Source organism: Lygodium microphyllum, chromosome 7 (assembly GCF_053477565.2).
Source record: "Lygodium microphyllum isolate KBCC chromosome 7, Lygodium_microphyllum_v1.1.10, whole genome shotgun sequence".
Lineage (NCBI taxonomy): Eukaryota > Viridiplantae > Streptophyta > Polypodiopsida > Schizaeales > Lygodiaceae > Lygodium > Lygodium microphyllum.
The window spans coordinates 94,918,615-94,933,498 of NC_141141.1; positions in this window are offsets into that span (position 1 = coordinate 94,918,615).

The following is a 14,884-nucleotide window of genomic DNA, read 5'->3' on the forward strand; positions in this document are numbered from 1 at the left end:
GTATACTTTCTTTGTTGTCATATATAGATTTTATGCATGATAACTAATGTGACCGTTTTGGTATATAGTACAAAATCTACAGTGTAGTGTGGTCTTGTGGGCAACATTATCAAGTTGAGTGCATCAACAAGATGTGCTTTACAATGGATTGTGGTGTCATGGCAAAGTTTGAGCAAGAGAGCCAATGATGGGCCACAGATCCGAATATTATAGTAGATAAGATGGAATATTTTAGCAACTTGCAAAGTGTTATCTCAATGGATTACCATAGCTTCTCCGTGATCATATTCAATGTACAATAGTTTAAAGTGGTATTAGAAGGAGCTAGGACAATCATTTTGTGAGGTCCATCTTGATTTTTGGAGATAGATTTCATTTGTGTGACACGTTTGTCTTGTTGTTTATTGTGAATAGGTACAAAACCTTTTTTGTTAAATTTTTCACAACACAAAATAGTCACAAATATTGATTCACTCTTATATATAATATTAAATATATAATTTTTTATCCAAATCCTCGACAACCTTCATGGTGATATGTTGTTCCATCAACACCTTAGAGTATGAGGTGCATGATAAAAGCAATGTTCCCAGCATGAATGATGATAATATGCAGATAGAGGGGTCAATGTTGCAAAGGTGAAGGGCAAAGAGGGCTTGGAGTGTGTAGAGGAGACATGCATGGATAACATAGATGAAGAAACTACAGCCCATGAATTTTTCGAGAATGAAGTAGACACCTCTTTCTATGGTGACCTATGTATAGATCTTTTACTCTATGCCGAGCTATGCCAAGAGCTTGGCATGGAGCCATAAGTCAAGTCTAATTTGTGTCTGCTTGCTCAATTTATTGATAGTTCACTTTTAAGGGTACTTTAGTATATGTATTTTAATTAGCATTCTTTTTTGTAGATTTATGTTGTCATGCTTTACCTAAATACTTATATTGATTATGCTAACATCGTCTTTTGTCTGTGCAGATTACCTTTGATGATACTCAAAGAGAAAGATTGTTGAGATGGCAAGCTCAACATGTACGGACATTGATGATGGACCACCTAGTTAGATGGGTCAGCATATCTATACTTAGCATTCCAACCGTCATTATGATCCTCACATGGCCACTAATTTATCACTTATTATATTTAGTTTCTTACACCTACCTACAACGGGCATAGATATATGACCAATCCTTTAGTATAGTTAGTTATGCACTGTTTGACTTAGTAGGTGACTTTCCTTTATGTTGTATCTTATATATACTTTATGTACATTATATTGTGTATGTGGAAGAAAAATAAAGAAACCAATAAGAAAACATTTTGGCCTCCATCTCTCTTCTTGTGTTCTTGAGTGAGCTTTCTCGTATGTGTACAGTGTGTGTTTCACACATCAACTGAAGCAAGTTCCCCCACCACGCAATTCTTGACATGGTATCAAAGTGGCACCACTAAGAGAAGTTAGTTTTAAAGGCCAAAGTAAAGGAGAAGAATCAATGAAAGTATGCAAAGGATAAGAAGCTCTCCCATTCTTCCACTCTTTATCTTGGATAGTCCTTGTGGAGGCATTGAAAGCAAGGCAGAGAGAAAATCTCAGATTGCTGTGAGATTTAGTGTGCGAGAAAAGTATTCTATATTTTGCAAATGTGTCCTTTAGAGATTTTTTGTTGTTTTTTTCGGCATCTGAGGCTATTTCACGCCTTGCTTTAAAGCTGAAAGGTTGTAGACAACAGTTTTAGGATATACTATAATTTCGACAGTATCGATTGAAAGTGGATATATAGGTTGTTGCAGATTCTGAATATGTAATTTATGAGGTGTTTGCCAAGAAGATAACATAAGTTTGATCTACAAATAGGTTTCAAATTACATAAACTATTGATCAATTAGTGAAAAACGTTGCTTGGTGTATTGATGTGTACTTGTTGTGAAAGGATGTAGAAGACTTGCTTGTTGTTTTGTATCATTTTTTTGATAATGGTAGAGAACAATGGAAATCCCATCATTAAGAAGCTAGACAAGAACAAATACCCTTCATAGAAGTTTTGTGTGATGAACTTTCTCATTTGAAAGGGACTTTATGAGTTTGTTTCAGGTGAAAAAATGTGCTAGAGCTGAGTATCCATGTGACTCTAGATGAATTAAAGGCGTGGAAAGAATGGAATGCAAAAAAAAAGGTGATGTATTGGCTATCTGCAATAATTTATAATACTATACTGGGATATATCAAGAATGAAAAAACTTCACATGCAACTTGGAAAATTTTTTAGAGCATGTTTTCAGTAAATACAAAGGCATGAAATATTCAACTCAAGTAAGATTTAAATACCTTGAAGAAAGGAAAAATGTATGTTAATGAGTATGTTTTGAAGGTGATGAGCATTGCATGTTCTTTAGTAGCAATTGATGCAATGCTTGATGATGATGATTTGCTTTCATTTGCTTTGGGTTGTCTTAATAATGAGAAGGCTTGGAAATCTTTTTTCACTTCTGTACATGTATGGAATCCATTTCTGGATTTTGATGAGTTGGTCTCTCTCATGATTATGGAAAATATCAATATGCAGGAGGGTGACTCATCTGAAAGAAATAGTGAATAGATCCAAGCATTTTACTCAAGTTCAAGAAGAAAAACGTGGTAGATATTCTTTGAGAGGTGGTGGTATGGGACTTGTTGATGATAACCAACAAAACATGTTAAGTCAACAAGTTGGTGATATGTAGGTTTCAAGAGGATGTGGAAACTCTAGAGATAGGGGGAGCTCTAGAGGAAGAGGTGGATGACAAAACAGAGATTCTAAAAAATCTACTCTTTTTTACCATTATTGTGGTAAAGCATGTCATATTGCAACCCATTGTTATGCTAAAAGAAGGATGATATCCATAGTGGTAAATTGTAGCAAGGAAACTATGTATCAATCTCTTGATAGAATCAAGATAAAAATAAGTGTCACTTTGTTATGAAGCATATGATGAATATTGTTATAAGCCAAGCGATACATCATGATGTATGGTATACTAATTTAGCTGTATCTGATCATATGACTAGTCATGTTGAATGGTTTGGAGAGATGCAAAACTTGCAAAATCTAGGTTATGTGTAGATGGGTGATGATTCATACAATCTAATTTTACACATTGGAAAGGTTCCCTTGTCCTTGCATGATGGCCAAACAAAGAGTCTGTCAGATGTATCACATGTGCCATCAATCTTACAAATAATTTAATGTCTATTGAACAAATGGTAGAGTAAAGGTTGTAAGTTCAATTTAATGCAAAATGTTGTTTTTTTTTAATACTTTAATGATAAGTGTATGTTGGTCGCATGTTCACTTTAGATGTTGGAATTTCTATAATGAATGCTACTATGTATATTAAAGAAAAAGTAGCGGTTACAAATATTGTAATATGGCATAAACGTATTGGAAATCTAAATGTGCAAATGCTAAAATTTATGCAGTCCAAAGGATTTGTTAGAGGGTTGCCTACTTTTAGAAATGTAAAAATTTTATAAACGATGTAAAGCATGCCTGTTTCTTAAGTAGGCAAGATAATCGTTTTTGCATGATAGAGATGTGAGTAGAAATATACTTGATGTTGTGCATACAGATGTTTGGGGATCTACAAAAAATGTATCTCTTGGTGGCAGAGTAAATACTTTGTCACACTTATTAAAGATTATTCAAGAAAGCTATGGACATACTTTGTGAAGAAAAAGAGTGATGTATTGAGCACTTCAAATCTTTCAAGGCGACTGTTGACACAAAAACAGGCTTGAAAGTTAAGTTCTTGAGATCAAATGGAGGGGGAGAGTATATCTCTAATGTGTTTAATAGCTTCTTAAGGTCTCATGGGATAAATAGATTGTTTACTTGCAAGTATACCTCACAACAAAATGGGGTTACAAAAAGAAAAAATAGGCTCGTTGAACCATTGCCTCGGCACCTTCTAGTACAACTTTCAACCATTGCATATCAAATATGATCATGGAGAACCTACCGTCATCCACCATGATAATACTTTGCAAGTTTTCAAAATACTCAATCTCATCTATAATGGTGTTTGGATCCGCGGCTCACCATTGGCTCTATTGCTTGAAGCTTGCCATGACACCATAATCCATTCTGGAGTACATTTTGTCGATACGCTCCACGTGGAAACTATGTCCGTGTGACAACACTGCACTATATATTTTGCATTGTATATTGAAATGATTAATTATTTTTTATATATAAAATCTAGATATAACATCTTATAAAACATGTGGTCACCTTTGGACTACATTCCCTCGACAATTCCCACTCCTCAGTAGAGACCTCCACCCCTTCATGAGAGGCTGCGATCAAAGCTCCATTTAACCATCTCATAGACATAAATCACGTCATCTCCTCTATGCCCTCAAGATATCGAATCCGTTGATGGTACGTACTACGCCTCAGACACCAATCAACCTTCAGCCATGCTACCTTCTAGCCGAGAGCTCCTTGTTGCACAAAGCCTTTCAAGGTTTTCATGAAGCACTCCAAGAAGAACATCCATTGTGTATGGATAGGTTCAACAATCTCCACTTTGTCTACAAGATGCACCAAGAGGTGGATTTGTATCATGAACATTCTGGTGTGTATGTGCTTCTTAAAGAGAGAGAACATCTCCACTACTCCCTGCCTTGCAGATTCAATAGAGGATGTCTTGATCTCTTTTTGTGACATCCATTGCACTGAATTTTCCAACCAATAAATCGCCCCATGTATTTCTGGAGTAAGACATCCTATGATCATGATCAATAGTAAAAATTGCCACAAATGAAGAAGCATTACGAACAAGGACTACACTCCAAATAGAAAAATATGCATGCCGCTTGCAATCCATTCCTAGTAGAAACCTGACATATCTTATGACAATCATGGGATTTTAGCCTTGATAGTTGGTTGTCTTTAGAAAATGTGGATCTGAGAGAACACATCATAAATGTCGAAAGGTGGATAGATCTCATAATTTGATTCACAAGTGCTCTTTGTAGTGAGAAAAACCTAAGGAGTGCAAGGTAGTTGCAAGCGACCATCAACACTCAATCGTGGCTAAAGCACCTCCATATTGCCTACCTCCTTCAAATCCATTTATGCCCCTGTAGTGTCTGTCGTTCCTTTGATGTGGTCCCATATTAAGCTGCCCACATCCTTGAAAATATGCATGGGATCCAAAAATTGGTTGATCTGCAAGTGGGTACAATATGGCAACCCATAGAAAAGTGAGAACCATCACATTTTGTTTGGATGCGACTCCATGTGGACCATTTTCAACTCGTACCAACTTTGGATGTTTATTCATGCTGAAGGTCGTCCAAGAAAACCTTTTTTGAGTTCATGACCCTCCAACAAGAAAGGGACGTGTTCTTGATACACCATCTTCTTCATGCTTTGTGACCTTCGGGAGTCTAACGGTGGCCCATACAATGGACATGCATGATAACGCGAGGTATTCAGACATGTCCCAACACCTCTATCCTATGAATACAAACTTGAATGAGCTATGATAGATATGGCCAATGAGAACCAAAGCCTACTTACGTGAACACTCCCCAAATCCCGGAAAGTCATGCATGGTCCACATGAAAATGCTTCCTCATATATTGACAGACCATCGACCAATGTGCTTGCTCGTATCTTCCATGGTGACCCTCTCCTCCCACAAAATCTTAAGCTTATCAAATAATGGATGGAGATAGACGTCCCTATTCTTGACCTATAAAACATGTGATATATACAAGGGATAAGTGAAAAGTATCTAAGAAATTTTTGAGGAATGGTTTACCCTTGCAAGTCTTGTCGATACTTATAAGTACCACACTATGGACATGTCTCCATAGTCTCCTACTCTGCTCGAAACAACATGTAATCCTTGACACATGCATGGATGCTATTGTAGTCCATGCCAAGCTTTCATAAAACATGTCGTGTATCATCAAGAGACTTAGGCATGGTATTTCCAAGTGGTAATAAATGATACTTTAGCAACCTAAAAAGAAATCGTAAAACACCTTGAAAAAGTATAAAGTTTTTTAATAATGGTGACAAAAAAAAATCAACGAAGCATACGAAGAAGGTACCTCAATAACTCGGTTACACTCGCATTGCTCCACCTATATTTTGCTTGCATACTTAGGAGTGCAAGTAGCGTCTTCAGGTGAGATACTCGGCACCCATCATCATATAATGGCATGGGGAAAGAGAAAGAGAACAAAGAAATGGTAAAAGAGAGACCAACTTTTGTAAAACCGTCATGTATCATCACAAGACTCAGGCTTCCGTATTGTAGGAAAGTCTGAAAGGCTACTTGTCTCCTCTGGTATTGACGCTGTAGATTGGATAGTGCCTTCCAAGTGGTGGATTGGCTTCATCACTCCATCCATCGCACACCCGTGAACCCTTCTAATTGGCAGCAATAGGTGCACCCCTACTTGGGATGAGAAATCACCTCCATGTATAAATTTTTACAGCCACATCCAATGTTTTTGTATATAATATTCAATTAGTTTGCGAGTATAATGCATGATTGATATACACTTTTATTACCATTTGATCAAAGTTTGAGATCGCTAGATCAATTATCTCCAATTGAGACTCGTCAAAGTTTCGTATGTGTTTTGTAGATAAGTGATGCTTTCGTCTTATTTCTAGCTTGCATTGAGAGTAAGAACACGGGACACACTGATTAAGATATACCTCGTGATCTTGAACATCATGACCATCATTTTCTATTTTGTCTATGTTATGATAAATAATTTATTTTTTTCCTCGTTCTCTCTTTTTTCCTTAATTTGTCTGAGAAGGGATTTCTTCTCTTATAGCTCAACAAAATTAACTTCAACTAAAGTCTTTGTTTTCTCTCCCTTTCTTTGTTTCTCCACCTTTCTTTGTCCTCTTCATTTTATGTTCTCTCCCATTTGTCTTTCTTTGTCTCTCTCTTTCCTTATTGCGTCTGTCCTTGTTTCTCTCCGCCCCCTTATGTTTTCTCACTCATTCTTCTCTCTCCCTCCCTCCCTCTCTCTTTTCCCATTTCTTTGTTGCCTTTCTCTCTCTCTCCTTCTCTCTTCCCTTTCCTTTCTTCTTCTCCCTCTCTATCTTTCTTTCTCTCTCTCTTTCTTTGTTACCCCTCTCTTTATTTCTCTCCACCCCCTTATGTTTTCTCTCCCCTTCCCTCTCTCTCTCTCTCTCTCTCTCTCTCTCTCTCTCTCTCTCTCTCTCTCTCTCTCTTTTCATGTTTATTCTCTCTCTCTCTCTCATTCTCTCTTCCTTTTCCTTTCTTAAGTTCTCCCTCTCTCATTTCCTATCTTTCTCCCTCAATACACCTCATTCTCAAGAAAAACACTCTCTTTGTTTCTCTCCACCCCCTCATGTTTTCTCACTCATTCTCCTCTCTCCCTCCCACTCTCTCTCTCTTTATCTCTTTCTTTGTTATCTTTCATGTTTATTATCTCTCTCGTTCTCTCTTCCTTTTCCTTTCTTCTTCTCCCTCTCTCATTTCCTATCTCATTTCCTCTCTTTCTCCCTCAATGCACATCATTCAAAAGAAAGAAACCAAAAAAAGAAGAAAGATTAAGAACAAACTCTCTCTTCATTTCTCTCTACCCCCTCATATTTTCTCATTCATTCTTCTCTCTCCCTTCCTCTCACCCTCTCTCTTTCTCTCTTTTTTTATTATGTTTCATGTTTTTTCCCTCTCTTTCTTGTTATTTATTCCTTTTTCTTTCTTCTTCTTCCTCTCTTTCTCCCTCAATACACCTCATTCTCAAGAAAAACGAAAAAAATAAAAGAAGAAATAATAAGAAAAAACCAAGAGGGAGAAATGTATTTACCACAAAGGCTCGATGATGTATTCTTCATCTCCTCCTCACGACGATCCCTCTTTGCCCATTGTGCACTTCTTCCTTTTCTTCATGAACATGGATGGCGACGATGGTGGAAAGAATCTCTCCTTCTCTCTCTCTCTCTCTCTCTCTCTCTCTCTACCAAACGCACAATCTCTTTGGCTCTCTCTTTCACTCTTCGCGGCAAAATGTCGTGCTCGAGTTTTGGCCACTTTTTTTTCTCAGTATTGTTGCTCTTTGCATTGCAAATAGTAGCGCTACTGATATGTATCCTAATAGCCCGTCACTATTCCCCTATATCCTTATAGTGTTAATCAGATAATGAATGCAAAAACCACCCTAACTCACTACTTATGTTTTATAGTTTGTACTTTGGCACCCCTCCTATTCCACATACACAATGCATGAGTGACTTCATGCTCAATAACTCCTTGGTCCCAATGATGGAATCAAAATATTGTGCTACACACTCAATGTAGTAGAACATTGGACACTCCCTTATTGCTTTGACATACGAGAACTAATGACTACCCCTCACATGGTCTCTTGCACATGAATGCAAGAATTTCTTTGTAGTGACAAGCATGGCTTTCCTTCAATCCTATAAAGGAAGAACTTTGTAACGTGTCCACCTATTCCCTTCAGGACACGTCTTAAAAGTCCATCGGAAAGAAGATATAGAAACCTCTACCCGGCACTTCCATGGAATGTTACAGGATTTGCGATCTAGGACTTCCCGTGTCTACCACGTAGCGGAAGTGTTCTGGCTGTTCCCACTTAGGATCAACCTGAATCAAGGTTTCTCCTAATGGTCATTTCCTAAACGGCAACAAGCGTCGAATCTCGAGCGAACTACTTTACGCAAAAATGCCATGGGTGAAGTGGATTCACGCTGCACTTGGTTCGAGGAGAATGGGAAACGAGAGGGATGCAAGGCTCAGCCTCTTTGCCATAAGGCATAGTTCCATTCCGTTCCCCTAAAACAGCGTAAACTGGGATTATTATAACCTAGACTCTAGATCAACGTCCTTGCTGTTCATTTCCTTTGAAATGATCTTCTTGTTGTCCATTATGATCGAGAAAAGTTCTCGGCCAACCGGGACCACCCATTCGTAGGATGGACCCATGGCCACATCCACCGCACTTTCCTCAATTTGTTTTAGTTGTCTAATTACCTACCACATTTTAGTTGGACATGCATCAAGCAGCTTCCTTAATTAGCTTGTTATGCACTAGTTTTTTCACGTAATCATAGAACTTGACATAGAAAAGCAATGTGAAACAAGTTTCTTTTCAATAGGTTATCATATTAATCTTTGGCATACATTTATAAAGTCCAACCTGCAGGCTTGTCCATAATCCGCCCGAAGGATATCCAACAATCCACAGGGATTACTAAGCCAAGATTCCGCCCGTAGACTAGTATGCGGACCTCGAGATCCAATCCTGAGTCACATTGGCCTCTTCTGCAGGGTCCGAAAGGTGAGGGATTCACGGTCAGAGCCCCCCTGGCACCCAAGCGTCCTCTTGCTCCAAGTAGCGCTCAACGAAGAGACCTCACGCAACGGGTTCGGTCCACCTTCCTCCCGGCGTGGCTAACAACCCCCTTGGTTAAGGTTAGGCAGACAGTCATGGGTAATTGAGGCTGCCTCTACATTCAAGCCTTCAACCTAAAGCATTAGATATATTTTCATCCTTTAATTCCTTGAGCAAACAAAGCAAACAGTGCTCTCTAAACTGTTACAAGCACAATCATTTCCAGTGGTCGTTAATTTCGCCAACTACTAAGAGTGAATCCTTCTGTCTGAATGCACCCAGCATTTGATTTGGGATCAATTGCGACTTGGAAAGATCTCCAAGGGTTTGTTTGTTAGCCCTTATGTCCTTGGGTTAGGGCCGTAACCTATTATCCCAACTTAACCAATACCTTAAGTTCTATTAACAGAAAATATATTGCTCCAAATTATTGATTGTTCTTTTTCTTCCAAGCAAATATCTAATCCCCTTATCTTGGTCACTTTTCCCAAGAAAGGTGCTATATCACGATGACTACTCTTTCTCTTGCAAGATAAACTTGCGTAAGAATCTGCCAATCTCATTCCAAGGAATTGACCATTCTCTTGTGATCAAGCCAGAAGATCATGTGACTTTGTAACTTGTTGCATAAGTGCCACATCTAATCCATGGAGCTATTCTACCCAATGAATGACGTCTTCCAATCATGAGATCATGATTAGATAAGAAACAGGGTTAGGGTGTCTTCATATCCAATCCATTCCTGATTGCACTAGGCCGACAAAGTCGGTCCTAGGGTTCCAACTAAATCTGAGTTTCATCTTTTTAACGAGCGATCCTTAGGGTGGAAACACTAGATCTTTTCTTGCAAGTATATCCTATTTTCCCTACATTATGTGAATGTGGGCAGGTCTTTAGGGTATGAGAGTTTCAACTTGGAAATAGGTGTGACTAGGTCACGTCCTCAACATGCTAAACCCTAGTTAGCACCTAGGATATGTTGCATCCATTTAACCATTCCTAAGCAAGTCCTTTGTGGTTTAGGTGTTTAGGGTAAAACAATGTACTTGTCTATTCCTAAAGATTTTGTCTTGGTCAAAGAGGGGAAAAACTAGTTGCATTATGATACCATTCTCATAAGCACACAATCCATTGCCTACGTATGATTAGATTTACAAAACCTAGCTTTTCTTGCTAAGCTCAAAGTGCATGTTAAGTTACGACACAATTCCCATTGATCCTACTAGGACATGAATTCATGATTTATGCCACTAAGCTTTTAGGGTTTTATATTAAAATGAACCATGCAGCCTTTCCCTAACTTCATTTCTGAATGGAATATTCGTAAGCAACCTTTCCTAGCTACAACGTAGTTGAATGAGATTTATGCCAATTGACTAGAGTTAACCTACTTCATGCATCCCTAGAATCATTTCCATGCCTTGCAAATTCCTACGGTTTATTAGCGACATTCTTTAATGAATCATTGCAAAGAAAGAGATGTCTAATAATGCGACATGCAATTTAATCTTTCCATGCATAATCGAAGTGTACTACAATAATTTTGACTTTGTAATGATGGTCATTAGTTGATCTAGAATCGTTACTTTGCAATGCATAAAAACAACTTGCTAAGAATGCATAGACATCTTATGTTCTTTTTTTCGTTCATTTCATTGAAAATACAAATGAACAATTCTTCAATCGTGAGTTATTTCCTTTAAATTAGCCAATGTATTTCAAGCGCAAAAGTGCATCTTATCAAACTAGGTAGATTTGACAAGCATAAGCGCAACCTAATTCCATGAATTAACTATGCATGTTTGTAATACTTCGACATAAATCAAGAAATAGGACGAAAACCTAGACTTGTGGGTTTGGTGAAATGTCCACATGAATGTTAGGAGATGATCCTCCTGCGGCTGCGCCTTGTGCCTTCTTAGGGGCCATCATGAATTCGTCCTTCTTGCCTTGGCCGCAGTCTTATGATCTTGGCCCGTCTCCCTCGTATGCGAAATCCCTTTGAGATACGGCTCCTTGACCAAAGTACAGACTTGCGGAATTGGGCTTTGGAAGCCCTTAGGGTTTGGAGCTTTGGCCTTCTTTCTTTTGGAAAAGAGGGATTCGTGAGTGGGTTCTTGCAAAAGCCTTGCGGAAACGGAGGCTTGGGAGATTCTTCTCTTTGAAATTCCAGCTAGGAAGGGTTATATAGCTTTGCGGAAATGGGGATGTATAAACTTCTCCTTTGCTTCAAAGGTGGGATGGCTTATTAAGGATCTAAAAGGACTTATGGGAGTCACAATGGAAAGGGGTTTCAAGGGAAACGCAGGGTAAAATGTGGTTGTGGAAATTCCAATGAAAAAGAGGTTTTAAAGAAACCGGGGGGGGGGGGGGGGGTAAAGTGGACCTAAGGAGATTCAGTGGGAAAAAAATGGGGTTTAAAACTAGTTAGTGTGAATCCATGGGAAGGGGTGAAATGGCTTTATGGAATGCAAGGGGGGAAAGGGGGCTTAAATCCTGGGGTTGTCAAAACCGCTTTATAGGGAGTAATGGAAAAGGGGGCTTAGAGAGCTCCCTTAGAAGCTTCCAAGAAGCTTCTTGGAAGCTTTTGGACTGCAGTATGTGGCATGGAGGGAAGAGGATGGGAGATTGCTGGCAGCCACAATCTTTAGGCGGCAGTGAATCCAAATGGCGCTGGCGGCGGCTCAGGCTTCAAGCGGCGGAAATTGGTGCAGCAACTTGAGCCCTCCCCTCTTTCACCCCGTGAGTTGGAAAAGCTCATGGGGGCAAAGACCAGCAATGTAGAGGCGGCATACATCTAGATCGTATTATTTGTGCTTGCCTACCTCCACATCACTGTTCTGATTAGTTCCCCATGAGAGTGTCGAGCTGCTTCATGGTTGCATCATGGCTGGCACAAGAAGCGCACGGGGCAGCAGCAGCTATGGTCTCGGTGAGACATGCAGAAACATAGGTGGAATAGAGAGGGGAAAGGAAGGACAAAGATCTCTCTTGCTCTCTCACTGTCTCTTTCCTCCACTTGCTCCTTCTCCACCCCTTAAAGGGGGAAATATTTATAGGAAGAGGGGGGGTGAGGGATCCCTCTCATGTGTTGCCTTGCATGGCTATCCCCCCTTCCACCTCTGTAGTTTCCCAATTCAGCCCATCCCCTTCCCTCAGCCATGCTTCAGCTGGGGGAAGGTAATAAACAAATTTGCACTTATCCTATTATTATCCTCTTGACCTCCTCCCAAGAGGATGTTCACCTACGGTTATGCGGGTTCTTTTAAACCTCTGCCCTATTTGGCCAGTGGAGAGTCATGATATGTTGCGTACAGTTTAAAGATCACACCGTCCATAACTTCAATGCGCCAGCATTGTCATTTACATGAGTCTCACGCGGCTAGTAATATTTTCCAACAGAAATATTACATTCTCTCCCCCTTGGAGGAATCGAGATGTCCTCATCTCGAGATAAACTGGGGATAATGATCAATGAGAGTGCTTTCATCCATCCAAGTGGCATCCTCCTCAGGATAATCTTTTCACTGGACGAGGCATTCTCTCAAGGTTCTGGATCTCAATTGTCTCTCCCTAACATCTAAGATCTTGTCAGGCCGTAGCTCAAGGACTCCTTGGCTAGGCATTACAACTTGTTGGTCATCAAGTACATGGTTAGGATTAGGTACATACTTCTTCAATAGGCTGATATGGAATACATTATGAACCTTTAGGTTCTCAGGGAGTTGCAGTTTATAAGCATTAGGTCCTAGGCACTTGAGAATCTTGTATGGTCCGCAATACCTTGGACTTAGCTTCTTGCAATCTCCTAAGGATAGGGAACTTTTCTTTGGGCGTACACGAATGAAGACCATGTCTCCTTCCTCGAAGATTCTATATTGATGCTTCAAATCTGCATATTCCTTCTGTCTATCCTTGGCAGCTTGGATGTCCTGTCTTATTGACTTTACTTGGTAATCCATCTCTCGCAGCATCTACCTTGAAGGTTCAACCCTCAAGGTTGGATCTGAGAAGTTTAGGGACTTCGACAGTCATGACCATACAATGCTTGAAAAGGGGTCATCTGAATGCTTTGTTGGTAAGAAGCATTGTAGGCAAACTCAACCAAGAGCAAGTATTGAATCCACCTTTTTGGCTCACGAAAGCAGCGTGCCCTTAGCATATCCTCAATGACTTGATTGACTCACTCCGTTTGGCCATCAGTTTGGGGATGGTAAGTTGTACTAAAATAGAGTTGAGTCCCAATGGCTTCAAAGATAGCTCTCCAGAGTGTGATGTGAAGAGAGAATCACGATCACTGATGTTCTTCTCGGTAACCCATGTAGCTTGAATATCTCCTTGATAAACAACCTTGCAATGTCTGAGGCTTTATAGTTTGTCTTAACTGGAATAAAGTGTGCAACCTTAGTAAGCATGTCAACCACAACCATGATGGAGTTGTATCCTCCCTGAACTTGGGGTAGGCCAACAACAAAGTCCATACTGATGAATTCCCATTTCATTTGGGGGATGTCAAGTGGTTGCAACTTTCCTTGCATTTTGACATGTTCGGCTTTGATACGTTGACAAGACAAACACTCAGTGACATATTTGAGAAGGTCACCTTTAAGCCTCTCCCAATAGTAGCTTTTTCTAATTTCATTGAGAGTCTTGGCATAGCCAGGATGTCCTGAGAAAGGGGAATCATGAGCTTCCCACAGTATCTTCTACCTAAGTGACTGGCTTGCCATTATACATAATCTCGTTCTATAGTAGACAAGTCCACTATTGATAGAGAATTCATGATACTTAGCAATCACTAGAGTAAACTTGTTATCCACTTGAGACTTTTATGATCAATCACTAGAGTAAACTTGTTACCCAACAGGTAGTGTCTCCAAAGCTTTAAAGCATGGATGATAGCTAACAATTCTAGATCATAGGTAGTATAATTCTTCTCATGGCTCCTCAGTTTCCTTGAAGAGTATGCTACAGGATGACCTTCTTGCATGAGCACACATCCTAAGGCAAGCGTGCTAGCATCAGTTACAACTTCAAACTCCTTACTAAGGTCTGAAAGTTTTAGGATAGGTGCTGATATCAAACTTTTCTTCAATCTATCAAAGCTGGTTTGTTTGGCTGTTGACCATGCAATGGATGTTTGCTTCTTTAGTAAGTCCATCAGAGGTGCTGCAATCAAAGCATAGTTTGATGAAGACCCTATACCATCCTGTCAATCCAAGAAAACTGCATATTTCTTTGATAGTTGTTGGTATTGGCCATTCTAGAACATCTCTAACTTTGGCTGGATCCACTGAGATTCCTTCCGCTAATACGATGAATCCCAGATATTCAATCAGACGTTTGAAGAATGCACACTTCTTCATCTTAGCATAAAGCTTATGTGCTCTCATTGTCTCAAGGAAAATCCGAAGTTGGGGTTCATGATCTTCTTTCTATTTGGAATAGAATAAGGTATCATCGAAGAAGACGAGTACGAAGTC